Here is an 11,554-nt window from a genome sequence, read left to right as displayed (position 1 = left end):
TACGTACGATGTAGAAATTAACGTGCGGTGTTTTTTTATATCTGTGAAAATTTACGCGTTTAATTTTTACGGATTTATAAAACTCGTAAAAATTAGTAAAAAATTAGCAGCACGTAAAAAACACCCGTTATACGGTAATTTCTGAATCATTCTCAGGAACCAACATCCAGATTGTGCCTTTCTGCATATTTAAATTCACTCGTGTTCATTACATTGAATCGCAACACTAAAGATTTTGACTGTTGAACACCTTTAAAACCAAAAGTATTAAAAACAAAATCGCCGATAGGAACATGATAGGAACATGAAATGGTGTTTTTATTAAAGCTGACATGAACTCATAAAAGCGTCTGGTCGCCATATTAGTTTTGATCGCTCCTCTACTACCACTGGGGTATATATACCGGTCGAGAAAGTTACGGTCGGTTGCTTTCCGATCGAGGCATTCAGGTTACACGGACTTCTAAATGCATGAACTTCATATTGTAGTAAAATCGTTGTAGTAAATAATAAAGGAAACAGCAGTCAATAAAATACAAAAAACATGTATATTTATGCTTTGAAAGAATTTCCAAGGTATCCGTACTATTTTGCACAAATAGTGCTGCCTTACTTCACATGCACATCGAACACGTATGTCGTTCATACAGAGTGCATAACGTCTGCATCTTTTTGAAAACCCCGGCGGCACTCCATCCAACACAGTAGATGAATGATAGTAAATCCAAGAAAGTAACAACGTAAAATCGTTTCCATCGGTTTCTACAAAAAAAAATAATCCATGCGATCATTGACAATGCTCGATCTGCCACAGTTTCTGATTGCGCATGTGCAATGTTATAACATACACAGGAAAACGGTCTACAATTATCGAGGATTTTTGAAGTATTTGTGTCTGGATTTCAGTTTGTCTTGTTTCGTCGTTCCTTGGATATTCCTTGCCAGTGCAGTTGTTGTCATATTATTTTTGTTCAAAACGCGTTTCTACACGTTTTTTCGTCCAAGGTAACGTGTTCGGGTGAATGAAATACCTGAATGCGGTGAAGCATGAATAGTGCTTTCGGCCTTATATAGGGGGTGTGTAGCGATGAGCAGAACAATAGAAATCGACAACTAATATGGCGGTAGTCGGAGATAAAAGGGAAATAATGCGTATTTATGAATTCATGTCAGCTTTAAGTTGTACATTGAGTTAACTTCTTTGTTTACAATCACATCAACCATTGAGTTAACTTCTTTGTTTACAATCACATCAACCAAGTATGATTCCTTCTATTTCTAAAGAAATTTATTTGTAATTCATAGCTCTGTTGAAACTGAGAAGACTGAAATATACACGCTCCGTTTATCAATTGGTCGAAACATTAATCGACCTAGCTAGGAAATATCTGGACTGCACGAAAGAATCATGATTATGTCAGACTTAACCTCCCATTTAAGATGATTTACCCTTTTCGTTTATTTAACGTATTGATGTACATTAAAAATGTTTTAGTTAATTTTACCCACTCTTTACGAATAATTCATTAATCTGTTAAAATGGCGATGTAAATAGAAACAACAAAATACTTTCATTGATGATTCATATGGGTTATGGCGGTAGCGATCATCGCAGAAAAAAAATACATAAACCGCTAGGGCGTGTTATGTTAATTATATTTACTTATTTATTTTTTATTATTTTTTTTTGGCAACGTTGCCTCCTTCATATTGTGCATAAATTACCAGAGAAAGCATTTATTTGTTTGATTTGGGCTTTCTATACACACCCAGTTTTGCCTCTCCAATTCATAAAAAACCAGGTGTGAATCATAGCTCTATAGATACTGACAGAGCTGAAACCCTCACGATCCATTTCTAAACATTAAATCGATCGGTCAAAAAAAAATCATGGGCAGAGAGAAAAAAATATATATGCGGAAAAAGTGAGATTTTACGCATTTTCAACAAATTCCCATAGTGCCTTCTAAAAATTTGATAACATTCAAGACTGCATAGGAAATCGGGGCCGTTAATATTTTTCTTTATCTAAAAACAATTGATAGAACAGTAAAACTTTATGCAAGATATTTCATCAAAATATATAGGGTAGAAATAATTAGACTCAGCCTCGTTAAGAATAAAAACAAGGAATTGTTGGGGGGGGGGGGGTTAAGGGCATATCAGATTCATTTTGTACATGTAAATGCAGCGTTTTACTTAATATTAAAAATGTATGAGGAAACACAAGCACTTGTTATGTAAACTTATGAGAAATTAAACAATACAACTTTTTACCGAATCGGTGAGATGTGTGCAGAACTGCAGACTTTCATTTGTCTTATCTTTAGATAGATTTTTACTGTCTTCTTTCAGCTTTTTTTAACCAGAAATGTTTCTAGGTACACAGCATTTTGAGTAATTTATTAGAAAAGGATTTAGGAAAATAAATTTAAAGCTAAAACAATACCGGCAACGGTACTTGCTGAACTAAGACGATTCAAGTACATATATTTGTTAGGTTCATTTTTTCTTTTGCTTTCTTAATCCACGCACTATTAGCGTAGATTTCTATTTAAACGAAAGGAATTAATATCCGCGTAAAATTGTGAGAAGCGCATCTCGCGAATTTTAAAATCTCGCTTTTATTTTTAAACATATGTAACATACATTAAACTATGATAAAAATTCGGCAATCGCGAATTTATGCTCTCACAATTTGATAAAAAAAAACTGCTGAATTCCGGGATTAAGTACTAGCGTAAAATAAGGAATCAACAGTATATGGTCTGAATAATGATTTCCTTTCTTTAAAATAAGATTGTTTTTTTATTTGGGATGCAAATATGTTAATATCAATGCGCTATAAAAAAAAAAAAACAAGGGGGGGGGGGGTGAAGCAGACACATAAAATTAATAGCAAAATATTTCTGTAAAACTTTACCAAATCATAGCGAATTTGGAGCAATACGCTAATATCGAGAAAAACAGAAATACGTGTAGTTAATCAAATTTGTGTGCAAATAGAGTATAATAAGGGATTATTTAAAATAATGTGAAGACTAAATTTAGGAAAAGGTAGAAAACTATACGCGATGAAAATTACAGGTTATATATTTTACGCTTTTCAGACGACGTTATGACGTAACGTCATGTTTGTGACGTTATTTCTCTGTTTTGTCAAAAATGTCATAAGCACCCTTTTCTCATGGGCGCAATCATATGTTGACATCATGCTTCATAGGGAGACAGGATGGAACATTTAATGTTTCTCCACACCCTGCAACCTTCTTTACTCATATACTTTTTTCCAAAGTGTGTCACAACACTCAAAATTGAACATATCGTTCTACAGCTGTAGCTTAAACATAGACACCCCGTGATCTTCCTTACTCCTATACTTTTTTCTGAAGTGTGTCACAACACTTAAATTTCAACGTATTGTTCTAGCTAAAATAGATTGAGTCTTGCTTCGTTGCTCAATCATTTTGTCATCCGACTGTCGACCCACAGGTACCACTGACTTAGGGAAATTTAAAATTTTACATTTTCCAAAGAAATTGCAACTTTTTTCCTTTTTTTTTAAAGTTGTACAATTACATAATTAAATTTACATTGGCATCAAGTACCAAATTACCAAATAACTTCACAGCTGTATACAAACCACAGTTCTATGCAAACAGGTTTAAGTATGAAATGATATTTTTTAATTTTCATTGACTTTTGAGAAATTTAAGACATTCAAAACAAGAAGATAAAATAGAGGATAAATTTAGAAAATTACTGACTGACTGGGGGTTTCACAGTTTCGTTAACTTAATATTGATGGCTCTGTGTGCATACGTGGTTGGGCAGTTCCCCTTATTCCTAGCAGAAACATACCACGTACGCTCTAAAACTTTGAAGGCAATTTACCTACCTTTAGGCAGGCACTAAATCCGACGATCCGAGGATAGTGAAAGGAAAACGAATTCGGTGGTCGCCGAGTGTCCTCGATAACGAACAGTGACAAGTTCAATATAATTTCTCTAAACGTTCCTTGACTATATTTCTGCGTGTTAAATTCAAATAACAAACATTCAAACACACATTAAAGCTGACATGAATTCATCAATACGCATTATTTCCCTTTTATCTCCGACTACCGCCATATTAGTTGTCGATTTCTATTGTTCTGCTCATCGCTACACACCCCTTATATAAGGCCGAGAGCACTATTCATGCTTCACCGCATTCAGGAATTTCATACATCCGAACACGTTACCTTGGACGAAAAGACTTGTAAAAACGCGTTTTTTGAACAAAAATAATATGACAACCACTGCACTGGCAAGATATATCCAATAAACGACGAAACAAGACAGACTGAAATCCAGGCGTAGACCGTTTTCCTGTGTATGTTATAACATCGCACATGCGCAAACCACACACTTTGGCAGATCGACCAATGTCAATTATCGCATGGATTTTAGAAACGGGGCGTTTTTGTAGGAACGGATTGAAACGTTGTTACTTTCTTGGATTTACTTACTATTATTTAGCTGCTCTATTGGATGTAGTGTCGCCGGGGTTTTCCAGAAGATGCAGACGTTATACACTCTGTATGAACAAAACACGTGTTCGATGTGCATGCGAAGTAAGGCAGCACTGTCTGTGCATAATAATTCGGACACCTTGGACATCCTTTCAAAGAATAAATATATTTTGTATTTCATTGATTGTTGTTTTCTTTATTCCTTATTACTACATTTTACTGCAATGTGTAGTCCATGCATTTAGAAGTCCGTGCAACGTGAAAGCCTCGATCGGAAAGCAACCGACCGTAACTTTCTCAACCGATATATATACCCCAGTGGCAGTAGAGGAGCGATCGAAACTAACATGGCGACTAAACGCTTTTATGAATTCATTTAAGCTTTAAGCTAGTATCTATTAACTCACCGTATCTTTGTTATTCGCTCAAAACGAATTCGGTGGTCGCCGAGTGTCCTCGATAACGAACAGTGAGGAGTTCAATATTATTTCTCTAAACGTTCCTTGACTACAAATGTATATTTATGCGTGTTAAATTCAAACAACAAACATTCAAACACACATTAGGCTATTAACTCACCGTAACGTTGTTTTTCTTCGCTCTGGGTGATTTTGATAACTCTTACTCAGAAATTTCGATTGATGGCTCGTATACAAAGTTGATTAAGACATTGATTTAATGAAATGATAATTTGTAATAGTATTAATGGTTTGGAAAGGCACGTGCATTTTTTATTTTTTATTTTACAGAAGTGTGCAATCTATGATAAATATTTTAGTTTTGAACGAATTTTGTCATAATGTATGCCCCCCTCCTTTACAATGGTGTAATTTTATCTAAGTTTTTGCATAAAATTTTGACCGGGACAGTTGGTAAGATATGATCGTTACATACAGTTTGTAAAAGAAAAAGATGGTAGACAGTGCAACACAAACAGAGAACACAGCCCAGAGGACCACTGATGGCTATTCCCAAACAGATCGAAACCATTTACAGAACTCCTCCGACCACAAGTGCATTCAAAGCGATCCAGCCGACTTGTCTGCTGTGTCCTCAAAACTGGATGAGATTCTGTCTATTTTGAAGAGGAAGAAGGAGCCGATGAATGTGAGCGACGTATTGAGATGGGTAACCTCAACTACATCAACCACCCTTCCAGGAATGCAGTCTGTTACTATTGTGCCTGTTGAGGAAGACTCTATCCCAGATAGCAAGCTTACGTTGGCCCAACGTTGGCTTATGGTTGTAAGGTTGGCTACATATCGCTGTTGGTAGAACGACGTTGGACCAACATTGGACCAACCTTGTATTTATCACTGTTGGTGCATTGGCATCGTTCCAATATTGGATCAACGTAGTTCATCCAACGTGGGTACATAAACATTGTACCAACGTTGGGCCAATATCAAATTGATCTCGGTGGGCGCGAATACACTGCACCAATGTCGGGCCGACAGACTAAAATTTGTATTTTGAATTTTTATATAAATGATTATAAATCTATTTTACAGATAAACAAAGTATATAATTTTAAAACTGGCGTGTCTTTGAAAAAACTATTGACTAAAAGTCTTTTTTTAATTAAAAATCTTTAGATTAATTTAGATTTATAATATATTGAATACATTATAAATATATAATGGTTACTATAAATATAAATGTATTTAAATTAATTTCAGATTTAGAATTTTAGTTGTTTAATTTTTTTTAATATGTACATGACTATATTATGTGTGTCCATCATGAAGCATTTTACTTGTCTACACTTTGAATGAAATACAGTATCAATGCATAGTAACTTTTCTGCACTCGTGAATGAAACATTACCGCCAATATAGAACTGTGATGTCATGTTTGACAAATCCATTAGAGTAACTTGATCTTATGCTATCATCATGGCTGCCTGCAGGAATAATGTAAGTATGCAGATGTTCTTTTACAGATTGTTATTATATATGGGTGATTATTATACAATAATGTTCTCAAAACTTTGAAATGAAAATTTGAAAGCAAATTAATGGCAATTTCCTTGTACTACAGACATCCTCCTGCTGATGTTCTAACTCCATGATATGGCTGTCTCCTATATTATTTGTGAAGATGAATAGAACCATGCAGTTTATCGGCTCAAGTTAAGGAACATCTGAGGTAACTGAATTTAATATTATGATAGGCCCAATATTCAATATTTAGGGTAGGAATTAAAGACAAAATTTTTTATCATTGATGTGAGATGATCAGAATGTTAGGGCAAACTGATATAATTGTCCTCAATGCAGCTTAAATAAATACATCTGTCGTTTGTTTTTATGATAAATCATCGGCATGATATATGCTGATAATATTAGATCAGAAGCTGTGGGTCTTGCACGGATCTAAAGAAGGTCGGATATAAACAGACCCCCCGCGCCCCTAGCCTCCTCCCCGGAAAATTCAAATTGACTTATTCACAGTAAAAAAGCTGTAATATTGCATATTGAAACTTTGCACGGTAAAATAGGCCCCCTTCCCGCAAACAAATTATTTGTTGGATTGAAAACTAAATTTAATAAGACACAATAATGTATTACATTTTTTTAAATCGTTATATATTGAAGATTTTTTCTGCAATATTATTTTCATAATGTAAATGCAATTCTATTTATATCAATTTATTTTTTCCATTTTATATGATTATTATTTTAATTTACAGCAGCATTTTGCGAAAACGGGCTTTTGAAGTTATCAACGAGGTCAGAACTAGAGAACTAAACTGGAAGTGAACTAAAGATAGTGACCAAACGCATTTATTGTGATTCGTTCTTCATCTGAGTTGGAAAGGGGATGAATAGTATAGGAGTAAAGAAAACAAATGAAGAAGTTTGAAGGGATGTGGAAGTATATAGATAGACTATAAAAAAACATTTGAAAATTTGAATATTAATTATATTTCTGTGAGAAAACAATAAAGATTAGACTTACTGTTAATCTTTGTGAGATTGTTTTATAAGGACAAAGTTTGGGGAATATTGGTTGGATTAAATCGTTGCTCCAACATTGGGCCAACATTAAAACTGTCAATCTACTGACAATGGGACAACGTCCCGCCAGCGTGTTGGTGCAATGTTGCGCCGATGAGCAAAATTACATTGGGCCGATGTTATTTTCCGACATTGGGCCCACGTAAATGATAACATCGGGCCAACGCTGGGCCAATATAAGCTTGCTATCTGGGATCTTAGGTGCAAGAGAACCCACATCACCAGTGTTGAACAGTGAGGTAGTAACCAGAGAAATGGATGAAGAATACTAGTACTCTCCACCACCAGTTATAAAAGAAGACCTTGTTTGGAAAGGAACAGGAAGATGTGCCAGAGGACGGGAGGTTTACACCGAAAACATCGTTTCTGTAGAGAGAACCCCCTTTGCAGGAGTGACCCACAAAGTTCTGAACAAGAAGACCACCGGAAGCAAGGACAAGGTATTAACGTTTAAATGCCGCCCTACTTCAACAACCATCGAAATAAAGGACAAGTGTGACATTGTGTATGGGGAATTTGAATTCCGTGTGAGGAGGGATATTCTGTCCGACCTCAAGGAAGCTTCTTGTTCGGATGGAAATTTCATGTGGCTTTTGGCAAAGAGACTCTTCCATGACGAGGAACTGGTTGGTAGAAATTTCTTTGGTCGGAAAGGAAGATTAGCCATTTCTCCAAGAAGAAGGAACTGCCTGAAATCTGCATTCCTTGAGCACTGTGGTTCAAACTACGCCGACTTTACAAAGGCTGTGAACAGCATCAACAATGGAATTAGGTCATTGCGGCGATAAACTTTCAAATTGAAAAAGTGTGCATTACCCTCTTATTTAACTGTGACAGGTTTTGAAGAGAAGACTGTTATCACAGAAAAAATGCAAGAATTGCTTACATGTTTATGAAGATTTAGACTGTTCATAAAAAAGTTATTTATGAATTGTTAATAATGCAAAAGGTAATTCTGTATTCAATGTTCATATTTTCTTCAATCTAAAATTAAAATTATATTTATTTCTACATATATCTCTTGTTTTATTTCCATTTATACCTGTGTAGTAAACAGTAGTTAATATTCATTAATTGATATTGATATAACTATAAATATCTTATGTTCAAAAACCACAATTATTTAATATGGATAATGAAATGTAATTATATCACAGACGAGTGCAGAAAAGGAGTTAAATGCACACATACATGTATAAGATAGTAAATGTGGCTTGATCCTCAACAAATTGCCATCCAGTTCTACCTGGAAATTTAATGAGAGATGGTCAACAAATTAAGCATCAGGTCGTCCAAAAACTTTCAGATATGAATTGAATGCAATAATTTAGAAAAGAAATTTGAGTATTTCCCTGTATTACATGTATGTAATGGAGCTCTTCTTTTAAAGGAGATTAAGTCAGTACAGTTTAAAAATGGCCACAACCATCGAGCCCTTTTATTTATGGCCTTCAACTTCTATTCAAAATAAAGAAAATACAAATAATTTAGCTTTTAAATTTAATTAACAAATTTTTATATAGTTTGAATTTTTTTGTATAATATTATTTTATAAGCTCAACTCATATTATAAATGAGATTAAAAGACCACCACCATCCAGCTCTCTTAATCCTCTTTTTTAAATTGTCTCAAATTGACAAATGCTATGACAACAACAAATAAATTTATTAAATTTATTAACATAAAATCAAATGCACATGGTACCATCAAGCATCATTCAAAGACATTGGTAAAAATTGGACTTAAAGATGTTTTAAGCAGAGTGCAGTCAGAAGGAAAAATATAAGAATATTGGTTGTGATGTAGATAAGAAACATTGAACTGTGCATATTTCTACTTTTCTTGATTACTAGAAGGAATTTACTTAACACTTTGTTGGATATTTAATTGAAATAATAAATCAATTACTAACAGAAATAATCAGATATTTAAAAGTGGTAAACTCTGAAAAATATTTTACATTGTTGCAATAGTTATTACATGATAAAAGAACCCATCACACTGAAGTTTTTGTGTTCATTCAACAGCATGTCAACTTGCTTAACACAAGTTAGTATCCTGATGCTTCACCACGATTTAGCACAACATACGGTATCACTTTATGGATATGGTCTATGTACCGTTCACACTGAGGTGTTGAGAGTGTCTCCCAGAATGCTTTGATTCCTTGAATCAGCTGATCTTTGGTTCTTGGCTTAGCGACAGTCTGTAGGTAGTATTTCATGGATGCCCACACATTCTCTATTGGGTTGAGGTCAGGAGAGGAGGCAGGAGTTGTCATGACGTTGTCAAGTATTCCCTTTTCAGCCATCAAATCCCTGGTGGACTTCGACTTGTGCTTGCTGTCATTGTCCTATCAAATGTAAATATTTAAAATATAATCCCTGCAGTTTGATATTGTACATAAATGCTATAGAAACTGTTAAAAAGGACAAAAATGCTATCTTGCACATTCCAGTTCATGATTAAAGAAATGAATGTGACATTAATTTCAATATAAAATGTTGCATGTACATGTATATCCTGCATGAACCTGATACAAGCGATTTCCGTCTGGAAATCTTTCCTCAACAAATGGAATGAAATTTTTGTCCAGAATATCTTGGTACACCACTGAGTCCATTACACCATTAAATATGCAAATGCTTGTTCTTCCCCGATACGAAATTCCAGCCCAGACATATGCATGCACCTGTTAATACATACAAAAATTCTACAAACCTATTACATTTCATTATAAATATCAAAATAATAACGGATTAGCATTTGTTTACTGGTATTAACATTTTACCTTGCATGCATGCTTGGGTTTTGGTCTGCGTGCACATATTTTCTGTATTTTTGATCCTGGCTGGTGAAAGAATAGTCGTCCAGAAGATGACATTTCTACTGTACTTTCATCCACAAAAATGATGTTCCTGAAATCCTCTTTATTGTTGAGTGCATCCAAGCACCAACTCTGTCTCACCTGAATATCAAACATTCCAGCGGTTAACAGTTTTCAAATATTTGTATATGTGTAGTCTAAACAGTGTACAATGTAATAAGGTACTACCTAACTGCACTTTGATTAATACTATACTTTTTAAGACATGGCATATTAAATGAGTATTGGACTTCTGAACTGCAGATCACAATAAAATGCTTGGTGCTTTTGCTTATGTTAACTGAATATTAAAGCGTTCATTTTGTTTTACATTGACCAGCTTATTATTAGTCCCCTACCGGTTTTCACCGGAGGGGACTATAACTTTCCTTTGCGTCCGTCCGTCCGTCTGTCTGTCACACTTCAGTTTTCCACTCTTTTTTTCTTTATGCGTTTGGGGAATAATATGAAATTTGCTGAACAGCTTCAAAATGTCAAACTACAGATCAAGTTTACACTTTTGCAGCGTCTGGTTGACATATTTTCGAGAAAATTAGTTTTTTATATTCCAATTGTTTAATGTTCGGGTTCGACATTCTGCATAACAGTGCATTGTTTTCACAATTTCCACAAACCGGTATGGGACGTGTATTGCTTATGCAATACTCCCAGAATGCTTGTTATTTTAGCTATATGATTGACACTTCAGATCCTTGTGGTAAAAATAAAGAGAACTTGTAAAGTAACATATCATAACACAAAAATGATGCAAACCAGCAATAAATATATTATAATTTAAACATATAATAATAGTTATACTATCATGTATAAGATGTACAAACCAGTTTGTTTTTCTTGCTGATCAGCTGACACGTTTTCGACACCACAGTTTTCCATCCTAACTCCGATCGTCGTTTTCTTATTAGACTGGTCGACACATTCACCCCAAAAACTTCGAACAGTTTCCTTTTCAACATCTCTGTGGTTAGTTCATTATTTTTGGCCAGCCACATGTCCATAAACTTTAAATAAATTTTCTTCAACTTCACGGCACTGTTACAAACCTTCTGAGTTCTTCTGAGTTCCTTCCCCGATTGCCATCGCCGTTTGAAGGCGTACAAACCTTGTCTGCTTATCACAAAACCATGCAAATG

Source organism: Crassostrea angulata, chromosome 1, assembly GCF_025612915.1.
Source record: "Crassostrea angulata isolate pt1a10 chromosome 1, ASM2561291v2, whole genome shotgun sequence".
Taxonomy (NCBI): domain Eukaryota; kingdom Metazoa; phylum Mollusca; class Bivalvia; order Ostreida; family Ostreidae; genus Magallana; species Magallana angulata.
The sequence above is the reverse complement of the archived record's forward strand: the minus strand, read 5'-3'. Positions refer to the sequence as shown.